A 16519-nucleotide genomic window follows, 5' to 3' on the forward strand; every position below is an offset into this window, starting at 1 on the left:
CCACAGAATAATAAATAAATCCCTAAACATTAGATTTTGTTCAAAACTCCACCATGTTTCAGATCAGTGGCAGAAAAATCTCTTATTTTCCTTGTTAGCTGGACAAATAGTTTGGAGCAAATCACAGAATCTACACATCAGTCACAGCACTTGTTTTTTCTCAGACAAAACAAGTTTCATTACAAATTGTCTTTGCTTAGGTATTTGAATCAAGTTGTGCACGTTATAATGTTCGTACTTGTACAGCATGTGATTACTGAACAGGCTGGGCCAAATCCTCCCCTGGTTACTTGCTTCCTTCCTAAGGACTTTATGAGGAAAAACATATAATAATGCAATAATGATTGGTAGCAAAAGTCTGCCTGGGAGCGACAGTCACGTTAGGGTTCCTCAGCCCTGTCACCAGAGATGCCTACACGTGGGGCTTGGTCTGACGCATTTGGTTTCAGAGGCTGAGGAGAGCCCAGTAGCTGGGTGTACAGAGCCTGCCAAGAGAACACAAAGGAGAATAAAAGTCACAGGGAGGCAGAAGCTGCAGGTGTGGAGACAGGTCTGTTTTTAAGTTTTATTAGCAGATGATTCCACTCGACCCCGGACAAGAAGGAGGAGCAGCCACACTCTGTAGAATCAGTTTAATCTTCTCCTAAAAGGTGGTGGCATTTGGAGCCTGGGCTGTGCCCTGGGCCTCTTTCGGACTCGGGCGAAAGGCTTTTCTCCGCCCCTCTGTCTTTGTGTCTCAGCCGTGCTGCTGTTTTATTTAACAAGTTGCTGTTAGCCAGACAATCTCATTTACTTTTCATTATCCTTCTACGACTGACATTAAAATGTTGCCATTAATTTGTTTAGACCTTTATTCTACTGTTATGTTCACTGAAATGTTCCAAGCATATTAATATACAAGGAAGAGGTAAAAATGACAGGACAATAAAGTGTGCCTGACGTTTTTAAAGAGATCAAAGGAAAAAAATGTCTTCATGATGACCAATGTCATTTTTAACAACTCTGCTCCAAACCGTCCAGGGCACATTACTTATGTTTACATGAAGCCCCGTGAGACAACTGCAAAGATGATATCACTAGTTAAAGTGGACGGCTTAAGGCTCCTTAAATTAAAAATGACATTACCTCATCAGTTAAAATTGTGTGCCAGCTTTGGTGTATATCAAGTAGAAAATAAATCTGACACTGATGGAACTGTAAGCATTAACATATGTGAAATATTGTGTTAACTGCATTTCCTCTTATGTATTTGTTTTTTCTAGTAGCAATTGCTCAGCTAGTTAGGTTCACTGTCCCATTTCAGATTGGTGGAAATACAAAGCGGAAATGTTTTTTTCTGAGATAATTTTACAGATACTTTAAGTAGCCTGCATTTTTTCAGATTAGACTTCTGTTCTTTCTATAATTTCTTTATGATATAACAGGACTTGAAAGTTAGGACACTTGTAAAAAGACCTCAGAATTGCTTTTCTTTGGGTTTTATTGTTTGTTTGGTTGTTTTTTTCCTTTAGAAATAGCCTTAAGAATACTGGATCTAGGTTCCCTGCAAAACCTATTGGAAGTACTCAGGGATGCAGTCTGCTAGTTTTTAGACTTTAGGGAAAAAACAACTGTTGAGAATTTTTAACAAGACAACCTTTCTCCAAATAATTAACTGCTTCTTAAAGAGAAAGAGTAACCACATAAAACCACAGCATCTGAGTGATAGTCTTTGCTCTTCTCCCAATGATGACATTATTTCACCAGTTTCCCAGGCTCCATCCATCTTTCGAGCCACAACAGTAGATAAATTTTCAAATTAATATCAAGAACCCTATTTCTGAATTATTAAATGATACGAGAATTTTTAACTAAAAATGCTAAGCAAATTTTTACAGGCTTTTTTACTTCATGTAGAAAGAAGAAAAAAAAATCCCCAAAACTTTGAATTCAGTATTTTTATTGTGCCACACCTTAAAAACAGACCGTCTTCTATAGTCTTACTAAGTCTTTTGTATACAGCCAAAAAAATAATTAACCTGTAAGTACCAATTTTGCTATTATATGAAGTAAATTCAGGAAAAAATATTCAAATTAAATTCTACCACTCTCTTAGGTTTCTACCTTTAAGTGATAGCCTGCCCACACCTTTCCATTGTCCCTTATAGTGACAGAATTGTAATTTATGGTGCTCTTTCTGGCTGCTGTGCAGTTGTAAATGACACAATTTGGTTACTAAAAGGCTGTCTTCTAATGGATTTTGCAAGTTATAGGTCATGCAGCCCTGTGGAAGATCGGAGGATTTTTCAGTTTTTTTCTTTTGCTTTGAAAAATTACTGACAGACAGGAAAAAGGCTTAGCTGTGAGACAATAGGTATGAAGTACGATTTGAAAAGGGGAAGCTTTAGAGATCAGTGCTACAACCTTCATATTCTAAGGATCATGTCTTTCTCTTGGCAGCTAACAAATGGATTTGGATTCTCCCACACTGGCGGCAACATCTGATATCTGGGCTGCAGTAAATGAGTATTTATATTATTTTTTTCTTAGGGAAATGAAATTACTCTGGATTTTACTAGTTTATACTTGGAAACCAATGTCCTGCTGTCATTTTTGCACTTTTCAAAATCTTACCAGAGACCATAGTGTATCACAAACAACTGTTCTCATAAATAGGAGAAAGTACAGTCACAACTTGAAAATGGAGTTGCTGCCAAGGAAGCTCAGAAAGCAGCTTGCATCTCCCTCTGGACTTGGTAGCAGTTCTTCTCCATAAGTTTGTCAAGAGAAGATGCTGTGCCAGGGATGCAGTTGGCACATTGGCATCCCTGTGAGGAGACTGAATGTGTCACCTCCGCAGCGCCCAGACAGTCTTGGCGCACAGCCCAGAATACTGAGTTTGCAAATTTGGATTTCCCACTTGGCAATTCTTCGTTCAGTTACTGCTGTCAATGGTGTGGCAAATATTTCTTGTAATGTTATAGTCCTTTAGGGTTTATGGCACAGAGATGTAAATATAAACATGGTGCTAACCATTGAGTGTAGTTTCAGGTGAAAGACTAGAGCACAAATTCATGTGCGAAAATAGGAGATGCCTGCCCAGAAGAGGGGGTAATCAGTGGATATGTTCATGGAACCACTATGCCACAATGCAAAAAGCATTCCCTTTTTGCTTGTCTGGGTCTTTCTGGATATCCCATTTTTGTTTGCTTTCTGTTTGCACCCTCTGTGGCGTGCAAGGAACATGTGCGGCTCTCAGGTGGGAACCTGCTGAAATGCACTGCAGAGCTTGCACACTCCTCCCAGCTGGTGTCTGAACATACCATTACTAGATGGTCCTAATTTTATGGTTCAGTAAAACAATGTCTGGGACAGATTCCCATTGGAAAGATGAGGGAATCTAGAATTCCTCTACAAACTCTTGACGGAATTGCAAAAAACTTGCTTTTTTTTGGAAAGTCTAAGTTATGGGTTCGAGGAAAAGGCCAAGCAATACTATAAAATGAGCACTGGGCAATGAAAAACATAAACAGCTGCAGAGTACAGATTTTGGTGAATTTTCTATTTCCAGTTTCTAGTAGGTGATAACAGTGCTTATGTCTGGTTTCAGTTCTGAACGTGCTGGCGACCCCTGAAATGCACCATAGCACGTTGTACTGCAGAAAGTGAAGTGAAAGTGCTGGAAAGCCCTGCCTGCTGCTGAAGCCAGCCACTCTGCCAAGCTACATTCCACTTCTATGCATTTTCCTATTATTAGGGCAGTGAGATCTTATGCCTTTTGCCTAAAAAAATTCCTTCCCAAGACATATGCAGAATTCAGCTGAAATCTAAATATCTGCCATTTAACCTTATGAAACAATCAGTGAAGCATATAAATCTATAATTTACATCTGAATATGCCGTATTTTTCTGCAGCCTACTATGATATGCATCTATAGGGTGGTTATGAGTATTTCAGTTATTCACCTGTTAGAATGAAAAGATTTCCCACCTCTCTGTTTCTTTTATCACTCTGATTCCACTTCCACCAAGCTGCTAAATCTCTCCCTGACACAAATTATCCACCCTGGTCAGATTATCTCTGAGAATTTGCTTCTTAGTATGTATCTTTCTTTTGCCTCTATTTTATAAAGAATTTTTCTTTATTCCTCAGAAGGCTCCATTTTAGCTGAACAGAAGGCACTGCAAGAGGAAATCTAAATAAAGAGTTTCAAGTTGTTCTGCACCGTGGATTTGTGCCCCATTAGTGACTGAGGGTTAGAGGTGTGGGATTTACTGCGGTGCTTGTGGCAGAAGGCAATCTGTATCCCAGAGCTAAAAGCTTAAGAACTGCAGGCTCTCAAGGGACACCAACCTTAAACCCAGTTTATTAGCAAGAAGAAAAAGAAGTACATGCTGTTAAAAATAAAAAATTAAGCACGGCCCCAAACGGGCTGTTTTTCTGCCTGTAACCTCAGCATCTGTCGGGTTGCTCTCCATCTGAGCCTCCAAGCAGCCTGACTGCTCTCCGGGGCCTCCTGTGTCCCACCCTGGCGAGGCGACCTGTCTAATGGGCGTTGGAGGGGCTGCCCCCTCCCGCGGGGACACGTCAGCCTTCCCTGGCAGCTGGGACTGCCAACGCATGTATCCACATGGAGGTCATATAACTCTTCACGCGTGGGCCTCAAAACACACCTGGAGGGAGGTGAAAGCTGCGTGTGGCCCTCGGAGGATCCTGGGTGACTGCTGGGTCTGCAGCAAGCCACCAGGCCTGAGCAGGGCATGGGTACTCCCTGAGCACCGGGAGGCATGGGAACTGCAGGGAACTGTGGGGTTTTTTTTGCTTTTTTAGCCCCTTCCCAGTGTGCTTGGTGCCACGGAGTCCTGCGTGGTGCATTCCTGCCTGGCTCTTTGCTCCCATAACACAGTGCAGTCTTCTCAATGGAGAAGTCTTTCTCCATCCTGCCAAGTCAACTGTTGGTGTTGATGTGTCTTTGACAGGATGAGCGAAGTGACCTTTTTTTTAATTCTTTCTTCCTTCCTTTCTTCCTTTCTTTCTTTCTTTTTCTTTCTTACTCTCTCTCTTTCTTAAGTCTATTAGAAAGCCCAACAGATAATTTCTCTGAGTGTGGACACATATACAGTTGAATTAGCAGCAGCCAGGCAGTGCAAACTCTGTGAGAAAGGGGGAGGTGGGAACAAGTGCCCATGGCAGGAGGCTTTTAAGCTGGTTTTGCTTGTACTGGATTCATGATGTGGATGAAGCTCCCTAAGGGAGGCAACGTGTCATCTGGATCCCACAGTTCTCTAAAATGCTGGCTATTTAAATACGCAATTTGCAATCGATTAACGATTTGTAATTTACTGAAATCCCTGTCAGTTTGGGGGGCCTTTGTTTCCATTGATCTTTTGTGAGCTTGTGTTTTTATGGTCTTCACCCAGGGCCAAAATTCACTGAAGTTACTCATACAAAGATCCTGTCAACCTAAGAGATTTCTGGGAATAAGGCCATTGGGATTTGGCCACTGTTCAGTAATTTACTAATGCCATTAACTGACAGTGGGTCTCCATTAAGAATGAACTAGTGAGGGTCTATTTTAGTACAAGACAATGCTGTAGTGAAAAAGAGAAAAGATGTAACAAAGACATCGATGAAGATCTGCAGTTACCCACTGTAACAGTTTGATCGCGACTAGTGTTAGCAATAGTTTTGTTATTACACTCGTTTCTGGAATCATCTAATGCCTTGAGGTTTGCCCTTTCATTTTAAAATTAAGCTTCTAATTGTCTGCTGAACAGAGGAATCTGAAATACAACGTACCCTAGCCAATAAAAGTTCAAAACCCAGAAGAAATAAAAATAATCACTACTATTTTCAAATCTGATTATACTTCATCTTATCACATGCTTCTGGTTGTTTGGCTCATGCCTTTTGAATACCTGGGACTGGCAGAACTGAAGATCTGAACTAAATAAGAAAGATTATATCTGCACTTTTATCTATACAGCTCCACAGAGAACAGTAGACAGATCTTTAGCTGCTGCAAATGAGATTAGCCCCTTTATGTCAATGGATCTAAGCCAGTTTACACTGATATATGGCTAGAAAAGGTGCAAGTGGTGACAGAATATTTTGCTTTGTATTTACTTAGTTCTATTCCATTTAGACCAAATAAAACCTGGAAAATTCTTCAACAGAAATGTGAACACCAGGATTCACTCTGGGAATGAATGTAACAATGTCATGCAGAAAATGAAGAAGAATCACAGGTTGTGGTCTGGGTTTTGCCATTTTAGTATTGAAATGTCCTGGGGGAAGTAAAAGCAAAATTCATCTGCTAAGGTCTTCAGCATACCTATCTGCAAAAAGCATTTTATCAATGAAAAGATTTGATCTTGAAGTTAGGGCAAACTCCACTGATTTCACTGCTTGCCACATACTGTAATAAATTATAATATAATGATCCCAGTATATAAAAATGAAAATCTCTTCTGGGAAGAAACATTCAATTTTAAACCTCTTCAGTGAAGAACTTCAGTTCATAACTTTCTGGCATAGAAAAATGCTACCTTTTCATGGAAAAAGGTTTCTGTCTGTCAAATAAGACAAATTTACAAATCTATGACTTCCCCTTTAAGTGAGGGAAAAAGAAACACTTAGCAGTTTAAAGACTTCAGAGATGAAGGAGCTTTCTAGTGTCAAACTGGTGAAGTTTAGTATTTATAGGAAATTCACATGCCTCTAATTACTCTAAACTCAGTTCCCAAGTAAAATATGCCATCTGGAAGATATTAGAGTCATTCACAACTTGTTCACCTCCCTATTTCACTGCAAAATCTTACCTCTTGCCAACTTTCCAGTGTTCTTCACAAAATAAAATGCAGTCTAATTTTTACTGGTTGTTTCATAGTTACTTTATCTACATTGAGCCAGCTAAGGGCTTAAGAAGCTGGAAAAAAAAGTGGGTTTTTTAAAGTAATTTTCTTATTATTCACTATACCTCGAGCTTTATATTCTTTCATACGGACATTTCAGGTGTGAGGGCTATGCCTTGGCTTAGTTTGGTATTTAGCCACTAATTTGACATGGTTAGATTTCAAAAGATATTCTAGGTGATAAGAGAAAGAAAAAAGATGGCACAAGCACTCATCTTGCGTAAGCGTAGGTTCTTGTAAGCCAAAAAAAATTATTTCCAAAAACTCAATTATACAGTTTTGTTTTTGTTTTTTTGACCTCCCAAGAGACGCCTATCAATCAGAAAACTTCTCGTTAGTTGAGCAACTTCATCCAAGTATGCCAATCTGTTTATAAGTGAAGCTTTGCAACATTCCTCTGAGGTAAAGTTGTCATTCTCATTTTACATATGTGGAGACAGAAGAGAGAGACTGAGTGCCAACAGTCTCCCAGAAATTTTGCAAACATCAAGGAACAAAGCCTAGATAGCCAGATACTGTCTTTTAAATACAAGAGCCCAGTCTAGCTCCTCCTGAAATAATGGAAAGATTCCTAACAGCTTCTGTGGGTTTCAAATAAAGCTTCTTAACAGAGGCTCAAAACTTGGAAGTTTTCTTAAGCCAAAGAATGACTGGAAGAAGGGGCTGCAAAGTCTCACACAGTCTCACAAACACATTTGTGTGATTTCTGTAGGAGAACTAGACTAAATTACTTGCATACAGAGACTCATGCATATATACACACTCACGCTGCTGCAAGGAGTCAAACACTATCTGTGTGCCTTTATATCCATTAAACATTGTTTTCATGTGCCTAACTAATTTAATGATTTGTGGTTGGATTAGTACTGTTAGCATGTACTGCTAAATTCACTAAAAAGTCTGCTTAACTGGTAAGTGATAGAAGCTTCAGCTTTGCTTCCTCGAATGCCTAAAGAACAGAGAAAGAGTTGTATCAAACGAAGATCAGAATCAATTGTGATTTCTTTTTCTTTCCATGAAAGTAGAAAAGGAATGCTTTAAAGTGATGGCAACCTTGTAGTACTCCATTTGGGAGTTTTGAACTGCTGATTAATTAGTAATTATCCTGTTGGGATCTATGTGGTATATTAATCATAATCTTAGGAACTTGACTTTTAAAAGTATTAAGTGGATTTTAGCTTTTTGCAGAAACTGTGAAAGTTCAGAACATAAAGTAAGTTCCACAATTTTGAAACTCAAATATTTGTCCCTTGTGGGCTGTCTACAACCTCTCTGAGCAACACCCATAATTAACGAAACTAAAAGAGGCTAAAGGAGAAAGGAAATTGCAGACATACGTATCAGCTTTAGAACAGAAGTTATGGCAATTTTCTTCCATGGTAACCATGTCCTGAAGCTCTATAAATGCAGTAAAATGATGGGTATTTTCATTTATTTCCAGTTAGGAACTATATTAAGAGAGTATTAAGGATGGAGCGTTAGGCACTTGGAACTCAATATTTCTCAATGTTTTTCCCTTTGTCCTGATTTCTGCACCACAGTCCCTTTGGGCAGACTGTTGGCCAAGTGAAAAATCCACTGTGGGATTAGTGTCTTCATATACCTAGTCTGTATTGATATAAATGATCGCTATGGGTCTTCCTTGCCTGAAAGTGACACATGTAAATGAGTGGATTGATTTTTGCTGAGACTGAATCTAAAACCTGTGTATAGCTACACGACTAGGCATATGTACAAACAAGTGGAGTTATTGGAAAAAATACAGCTTTGTAGTCGAAACTTTTGACTCGTTAGTGTTTAATCACGTACACATATTAGAGCTTTTCCTGCGGTTTTTTTTTTGGGGGGGGGCAAACTCTCTTAAGCTGTCACCAAGGAAAAAAGAGTTTGAATTACATAAAGGAGATCAAAGCTGTCAAGGCTTTTCTGGATTGAAAACGGAGTCCTAAAGTGTCTGAAATTGTGGCATTATTAGCTAAATATTCTCACAATGGTCAGAAGACTTCTGGCAGTCTGTTGTAACACTTAAAGATGAAAACCATCTCTCCTTACTTCTTTCATATGATACAAACTTGGAAAGACAAAGTGCCTGGCCATAGCATCTAGAAGTGCTCTCTGGCACAGGAGGCACACAAAGCTGAATAAGAAGCGTTTGTAGTTCAGAGATCAACCCACATACAATGTCTGCATGTTTCCTGGCAGGCCGTTATCTCAGCACAAAATCATTTGGTTGTGTACATTGCCACTTTAACAAACAACCCTTAAGCAGCATGAGTAATACGCATAGCTGGCAACTTTAAAGAAGCCCTGGCTTTGTGAAATCTAAATGATATTTCACAAGAGCAGTGCAAGGAACACTTACTCATGGATGGTGCTTTCAAAATTCAGCCTTCTGATCTCCATAAGTGTGGTTGAAGAGCTGCCTGAAAAAGTCCCACGGTTCTTCTTCTGTTTTGCAACGGGGACACGTGTATGCATGTATGTGTCTGTGTTTCTGTGTGTATATTTTTACATTCTTTGTACAAAAAAAGACCTGAATCATTTTAGCTGTCCCTTTCCAAAGTTCATTCTCAAGCAGAGGAGCAGCCTGGGAAACTTTCAGCCTGGAAGATGTGCATTTCAAAACAACTAAAGCAAATGAGAACAGGGAAGCAGAGTGGAAACCTTTATGTGAATTTAACTATAGTAATTGTTACCAATCCTTTTCTATTAATTTGTTGTCCAATTTCAGTACAGACATTATGAATAAAACTCCTATTGATAACTTAGTGTTTCCTTATAAGTGTAGTTGGGTTTTGCACACATCAGTGTGTCAATCCAGCATGTTAGTACAGACCTTCTTATGGGTTTCTGCTCTTGAAATCTACACTAGGAAATTCAATAGCATCCTCAGCATCATTTTCTTATAAAGTACGTGAAAACTTAATGTTTATTGCAAACAGATCGCTATTTCTCTTAAACTCAGTTTCATACAGAGTTACAGTACGTTGTTTTTGTAATAGAGCTCACAGTTAAACTGTACCAATTTGAAACATCAGTATATAAAAGTTTGTCCCATTGACCAATTTTATTACCATTTTATTGTGTGTATCCTTGAACTAAAAAGTATATATAACTTCAATGAATGAATTTATATTATGATAAAGTATACCATAGACGTTTAAAGCTGTTAAGCCTGAAGTTAGTTCATTTGTATCTTATATCACAGAGACTGTCACAGTTTTTATGAGTTTTGTGACCTTATGATTTACATGGATCTTGAGAAATAACTATGTGTTTAGAATGGAGGAAAACAGTGGCCAATAAACATTCCCAGTAGCCTAAAAACAGGAACAGCTTGTTAGCTGAGGTCAGCCATATGACCCAGCGCCTAGTGAAACTGCATTGTTATAGCTGGAGCATGGGGCAAACCAGCCATACAAAAAAACCACCCCAGTGATCCACCTCTCATAAAAATGTCTTTCTTAGAAAGAGAGGCATGTGATAATGACTTACAGGAAGGAAAATGTGCACAGCAGATCAGCATCATCTCTGGTACAAATTTACAGAGTTTACTGGAGTTGCATCAGAGCTGCATTGGCCTGCACTTCTTTAAAATGGAAAACTAAGTTGAAAACCTGCCAGAATTCTCAAGTGTCTGCTAAAGAATTTTTCATAGTTTTCTTCTGGTACTAAATACTTACTTGTGAAAGCAAGCAGGGTAATGAACATACACACAACACAAACACATACACAGCTCATGGGCTTCAGTAATTGAGACCATACTGCATACATGCACGCCAGCTCAAATCCCCAGCGGGAGCTGCACAAATGTCGAGCAAGTATTCATTAGATGGGACTGAGTTTGTCTTCTTTCCGCTTCCTTTTCCTCCCTCATCAGTGCAACTTCTTGAGATACACTCTCCTAAATCTGCTGAGCATGTGGACCTATACTCAGTGAAGGCTAAATCTTGTCTGGAGCCGTTGGCTGTGGGATGGCCCCTGCCTTTGGAATCAGGGCACTGAAAAATGTAAGTCAGGACTAACACACTCGCACAGAAATTGCTGCTTTTGAGGTCAGCAGCAATGTTCTCCTAGAACCACTCTCTCCCATCCTTGTCCTGGCTGCTTTGACAGCTGTGATCCAGAAAAACAGTCTTCAGGAAAAGACTGTTACTGGGTCTGAGAAAGCATGGGATAATGATGTTGATTTGTCTTCTGCATTTCATGGGTCAGGCTTCTGTCCTCGCTTTCTACTCAGGGGAATGGACAGTGTGACATGAGGCTATAATAATGTATTACCTGATATATCAAGGGGACCTGCAGTAACTCAAATGAATTGCAACTTCTTTCCTTTTGTTATCCATAAGACAGTGGTGCTCTAAGTCTTCATTAATCAGTTACAATAAATAAGCCTTGAAATGCAATAAACCATTACATGGCTTGTGATAACACCTAGTCTGCAATTAAATGGATAAAATCCTGATTTGATGGCTTTTGTTTCGTTTACACTTCTAGTCAGGTTTCTATTAATGCTTTTACTTTTGTTTGTCTACTTAGTAGTGATGAGCATACAGGAACAATCTGTATAAGACTCTGTGGTATTAAGCATTGATTCTTTCCTCTCCTTCACTCATGTGGCAAGCAGCACACTAACCCAGACAGACAAGCCGTGAAATATATTTGGGCCGGATTCTCTTGTACGTGCAGAGAATCTGAGCAAGATAACGCCATGCTTTCCTTTGTGGTTTAATAATGCAGAAGACAGGCTTTCACACACTAGGGAGGACAAGGTTTGTTTGCCTTACACATTCTTAAAGGTATAAATTGCCCAAAACAGTAGTAGGAAGTCTGGGAAGGAAATGAGATAATGCCCCATCCCTTTCCTCACTTCGAGCCGCCTGAGCTGGCTCACAGAGATGTCTGGCTTGCACAGAAGGAATCAGGGACTCCTTTTGGCAGCGCAGCCTCCATCCTCCTGTTGCAAACCCTCCCTGTGCTGTGTTGGAGGGGGTGCAGCTCCCGGGGTGCACTGCAGGTCGCAAGGTGCAGGTCTGGAGGCATCCTCCCTCTGCCAGTGGTACAGCCAGACACTGTCACCTTGTAGCATGTTAATGAAAGGGAAACCTGCAGTTCTGCTCTCTCAGTGCTAAGATACAGAAATAACCAACATCACACCCAGCCAGATGATATGCGCATCGTGTTCATCCCCTACTCTGAATAAAACAGTTGGTACCTGGCAGGGGGAGGATCTGTAGTTGGGGGAATCTCAAACTTTTTGTGAAAAGCACTTGTTTTTCTCAAACTGAAACATTATTTCCATAATTTCTATGTCTGAACAGCTCACATGTTTCATGCCTTGAGCCTAGGTGTCAGTGCACAGTCCCCTTTAAAATTTTACAACGTAACATAACCTCATTTTGTTACATTGTAAACATTTCCAAGATACAGGATCCTGTTTTTTATTACAGGGGCAAAGTGGTAATAATCCCCCCTCTTTCCTGAAACATGCAGAAAAACCCTTTAACAAATTAAACGTACGCATTCCTCATTAGCTTTAACCTGAATTTGGTCTCGCAGGCACTGTAAAGGCAGTCCTTCTTTCTCTCTCTCTGAACAAAGGGATGTTAAGAGACTAACAGGCTATTGGAGAGGCAAAATGCTGCCTGACTCACAGTACCAACACATGTTGAGATGAACAGATTCCTGAAACAGCTCCAGTGAATTGAATTTTCATGTATTTGACATATAACATCCCAGATTTCAGCTTTTCCTCAATTACTGCACATTTCTCCTCAAACAGATACCATGAAGTGTCCTCTGCCCTTGCACAATTGCCACATGTCTAATGTGAGAACCACACCAGCCAGACAACTTTGAGAAATATTTCAAACCTTTGTCTCTTCCCCCCACGAAAATTCCACGTGGGAATTCACAAAAATCAGAACTAGCAGAGGGGTAAGAAAGGAACCGATGAAGTACTGTCTCTTTTTTCCCCATAGGGATAAGGATCATGGAAGAGCCTCTCATGCCAGCAACAAAAGGCTATCTTCAATAGCAATATCAGCTAGAAAGAACCTGAGTAAGGTTTCTATGCAGCTTTATGCTCTGGTAAAATCACAGTATTGCTCGTTAATGGTGCTGCTCAGAGCAGTGATAAACTACCAAAAATTGCTATTCTTGCATTCAGAGATGTGATTACAACACAGGAATACATGCCTGGACTATTTTTATTTAACTGACTGAGGTATTAATAATGTCATATTCTCTGCTCAGTGCTGAGTGTTCCCACTGGGGACAATAAAACCTATGCCACCACAGCTTTGCCACAAACTGGGTAAGGTTTTGGTACCATTATGGATGCCGCAGTCACATCTTCAACTGCAGCGTGGTTGCAGCTGTCCAACATGCAGCAGGTTGGAAGCTGGGAGTCATTCTGCATTCATGAGAAGAAAATGGCTGGGAAGGCAGGAGCGTTGGAAGGGAATTGGGCTGCCCAGGGGTTGCCTGTTTAGTCACCTGTAAACTTTCTGTGCCATTAAAGCTCTGTACTGTTCACACAGTAGCTAACAGGGCCATGAAGTTGTGAGATGAGAGAGAGAGTTGAGATGTCATGCTTCAAATGCAAGCAAATGTGAGCCTAGATGACCCTCAGTATGGTGGGGCTTAGTTACGTCTTTTACAGAGATGGGAAATGATGGGAGAAAGTGGGCAGAGACTGGACTGGAAGGCTGAAAGCACAGGCTCTGTTCCTGTGCCATCACTATTCAGTGAAGCCAAGAGTCAGCTAACTTCCCTGTGCCTCAGTTTACCAGTCTGGAAAATCACATATTGATATTTCCCTGAAAGAGTTTGAAGGCATTGGATGAATTGAGATGGCTGCAACAGTAGTGACACCATCATCAATTTTGTAATAGAATATGTCTTTTGTAAATATATTTAGTTGACAGCTCCGCATTCTTGCTCCTAACCCTTTTCAGCTTTGATGTGAAATTTTTACCTTTGCAGATGGGCAATGAACAAGAAGGACAAAAAGACTTAAAATACTACGCATTTTTGTGAGGCTCCATTTCAAAATGTTCATAGTGAAATATGGCATTTTGCTACTCTTACCAGTATATCAGACCTTGTTCTACTGAGCACACTATAACAAGCAATAACATTTCTTTATAACCCAGAAATACTCATGGATGTAGTCTTGTCTAGATGTGCAGGATTTACACAATTAATACTCAAAAGAATTAATAAGCCTTCTGCATAAATCCCTAGGTGTGGACCGTGTATCCCTAAGCTCCTTAAGATAGGTACTTACAAGGAGTCTGAAGAACAAAGGATTTGGGGGCGAGTCTGTTTTTATCCAGAAAATGAATGTCTGACATCTGAGGAACCCAGAATTACTCTGAATTACCCTGTGCTGAGTGTCCTGCTGCTCTGGAGAACTGGTTATCTGAGGGACATGCTCTGGTGTGTCGCAGTAGAGGTCCCAGCAGATTATTCACAATTGTTTCACTCTTGACTAAACACATTGGGCAAATGGATTCAAAGGATTTATTCTTTGAAGAGGAGTATTTCCTGTACCTGAGCTCAGGTGTGAGAGGTTGGCCACCTCTCCCCCAGACTTTCTAAATAAGGGATGATGGTGATTATACTTCAGTCAGTAAAACAGAATAGGAAACAAGGAGATGTGCTACCTCCTTCATAATCCTGGCAGTATTTTCTATTCAAACCTCAGCTGATTATGCTTTTTCACCCTTTGATAATCAGCATAGAATTGTGCTGTGGGGTGGAGTCTTTTCACATAAAGTTATTGCAAAAAACCTCTCGTTGCATAAAAGCCTTAGCTAAATTGTATACAGGATAGATTACATACACACCATGAAGTTGTCAAAACATTGTGATTTGATTAATGAGGCTGTTAATTTTCAGACTTGTCTCCCATACAGATCTTGAGCCTCTTCAGTCACATCAAGACTTGTGAGGTTAACGATATTCCCTGCCAGCCTTAGCATGAGTCTGTCATGTTATAAACGACTCTTCCTCTGTTTGCCGTGTAAGAACTGTCTTGAATACCTGGGGCAACATGAGAGGAAGCGAGCACATTAGCAAACACTTCACTATGGCAAGTCATTCTGAATGTGAAGTGCCTTTCATCCAGTATGACCAGTGCCCTTTACACACAGAACTTAAGCTTGCTCCTCTCCCAACATGTTTTGTCTCCTGATGCTTTTAATCCTTAAGGACACAAGTCCCTCTCACTTCAATTTTGCGGTCCCCTGCCCATCTACATTAAGTCAACACACTTTGTTAGAAGAAAATGAGGGAGTTGCTATAAGGTAAGTGAAAATGGTTTCATATGAACTGAATCCTAAAAATAGCTGATCCTGTTTTCCTTAATCTGCAATATCTGTGTTATTCTGTAAAAGAATCCCAAAGGCATTAACATAGGTAAGGAAGACAGAACAGTGCTGAGGTCTTCTTTTCCCTCATTTCAGCCCACCCTTCATACACACAGACACCCAGATGTGCAAATCCATGATTAGGAGGCATGGTGACAACTGCTTTTAAGTATGATCATTAATGATTTGTATATCAAAGACCTTCTATTTGTATTTCTTTCATTTTAAGCACCTAAGTCTTGGCTGACTGGTGCTTTATTAAATCAGTACTATCCACTACTCATATGATTTAGAAACATGAAGTACTCTGTAAGCTAGAGAAGTTTAATATTCAGCCAGTCTCACATTCAGGCCATGTGCTTCACCTTACAAAATCTGAGATAAAAACGACAGCATCAGAATTGATATGTACATGACATTTTAAGAATTAGACTGTACAGCCCTGCTTTTGCTGACGTCAGTGAGACTACTCGTGCACAATGATTTAGCAGCATAGAGGTTGCACACAGAGCTTGGGAGAAAGGTTTTACTGTTCTGCAAGTATGACATCAGGTTGGGACAGTATCTATCTCTCTGCAATAAAGCCAACATAAATAACAAGAAAAAATCTCTTCTTATATGGTTTTAACGATTTCAGCTGTTGGAAGCTCAAAAAACCCTTTTAGCATATGTATGTGAATTAGAAATGCGCAATCCTTAAAGTTGAATCACTTAACAGAATTAAGATAAGCCTTCTTATATTCCCTGACTGTTTATCGACCTCACCTAAGGCAGGTTTCTGTTTTTTCATCAAATTAGTTTTATTTCAGTCAATACTGGTTAAGAACCTGTTACAAATACTCCAGCTTCTACACGATTCAAATACCTTTGAATATTACATTGTTTTACAAAAACATGTTTTCAAATGTTGTCCAAAGTGATATGGGAAAGCAGAAATACAATTTCTACATGCAATTTGCACCAGCCTGTCAAAAGCAGCATAAAGGGAGAGAAGAAAACAGGCTATGTGATATGTTTTGCTATTGTTAAAAACAAGAGGGCATCTCACCTAATAATTTAAATAAGATCCTGTTGCCTGACATTTTTAAAGCCTTTTGATCTCTTTCTTCTGGTTCCCTGGGTTGTGGCTCTGTAGGGTGCAGTAGATGGAAAGCTATGGATTAAATTTCATGTTGCCTATGCCCCCCTTTATTTTGCCAAAACCCCTGTTAGTGAGGAAAATCAATGTTTGTTTTTACGAAGCAGCACTC

At 39.9% G+C, this 16519-nt stretch overlaps 1 protein-coding gene across 3 annotated transcripts in view; it reads right to left on the reverse strand.

The window, feature by feature from the left end:
* Positions 1-16519, reverse strand: part of NRP1 (neuropilin 1) — a 116663-nt gene that overhangs the window by 69420 nt on the left and 30724 nt on the right. The window lies entirely within an intron of this gene.

The sequence above is a fragment of the Haliaeetus albicilla genome, chromosome 2, assembly GCF_947461875.1.
Source record: "Haliaeetus albicilla chromosome 2, bHalAlb1.1, whole genome shotgun sequence".
NCBI lineage: Eukaryota > Metazoa > Chordata > Aves > Accipitriformes > Accipitridae > Haliaeetus > Haliaeetus albicilla.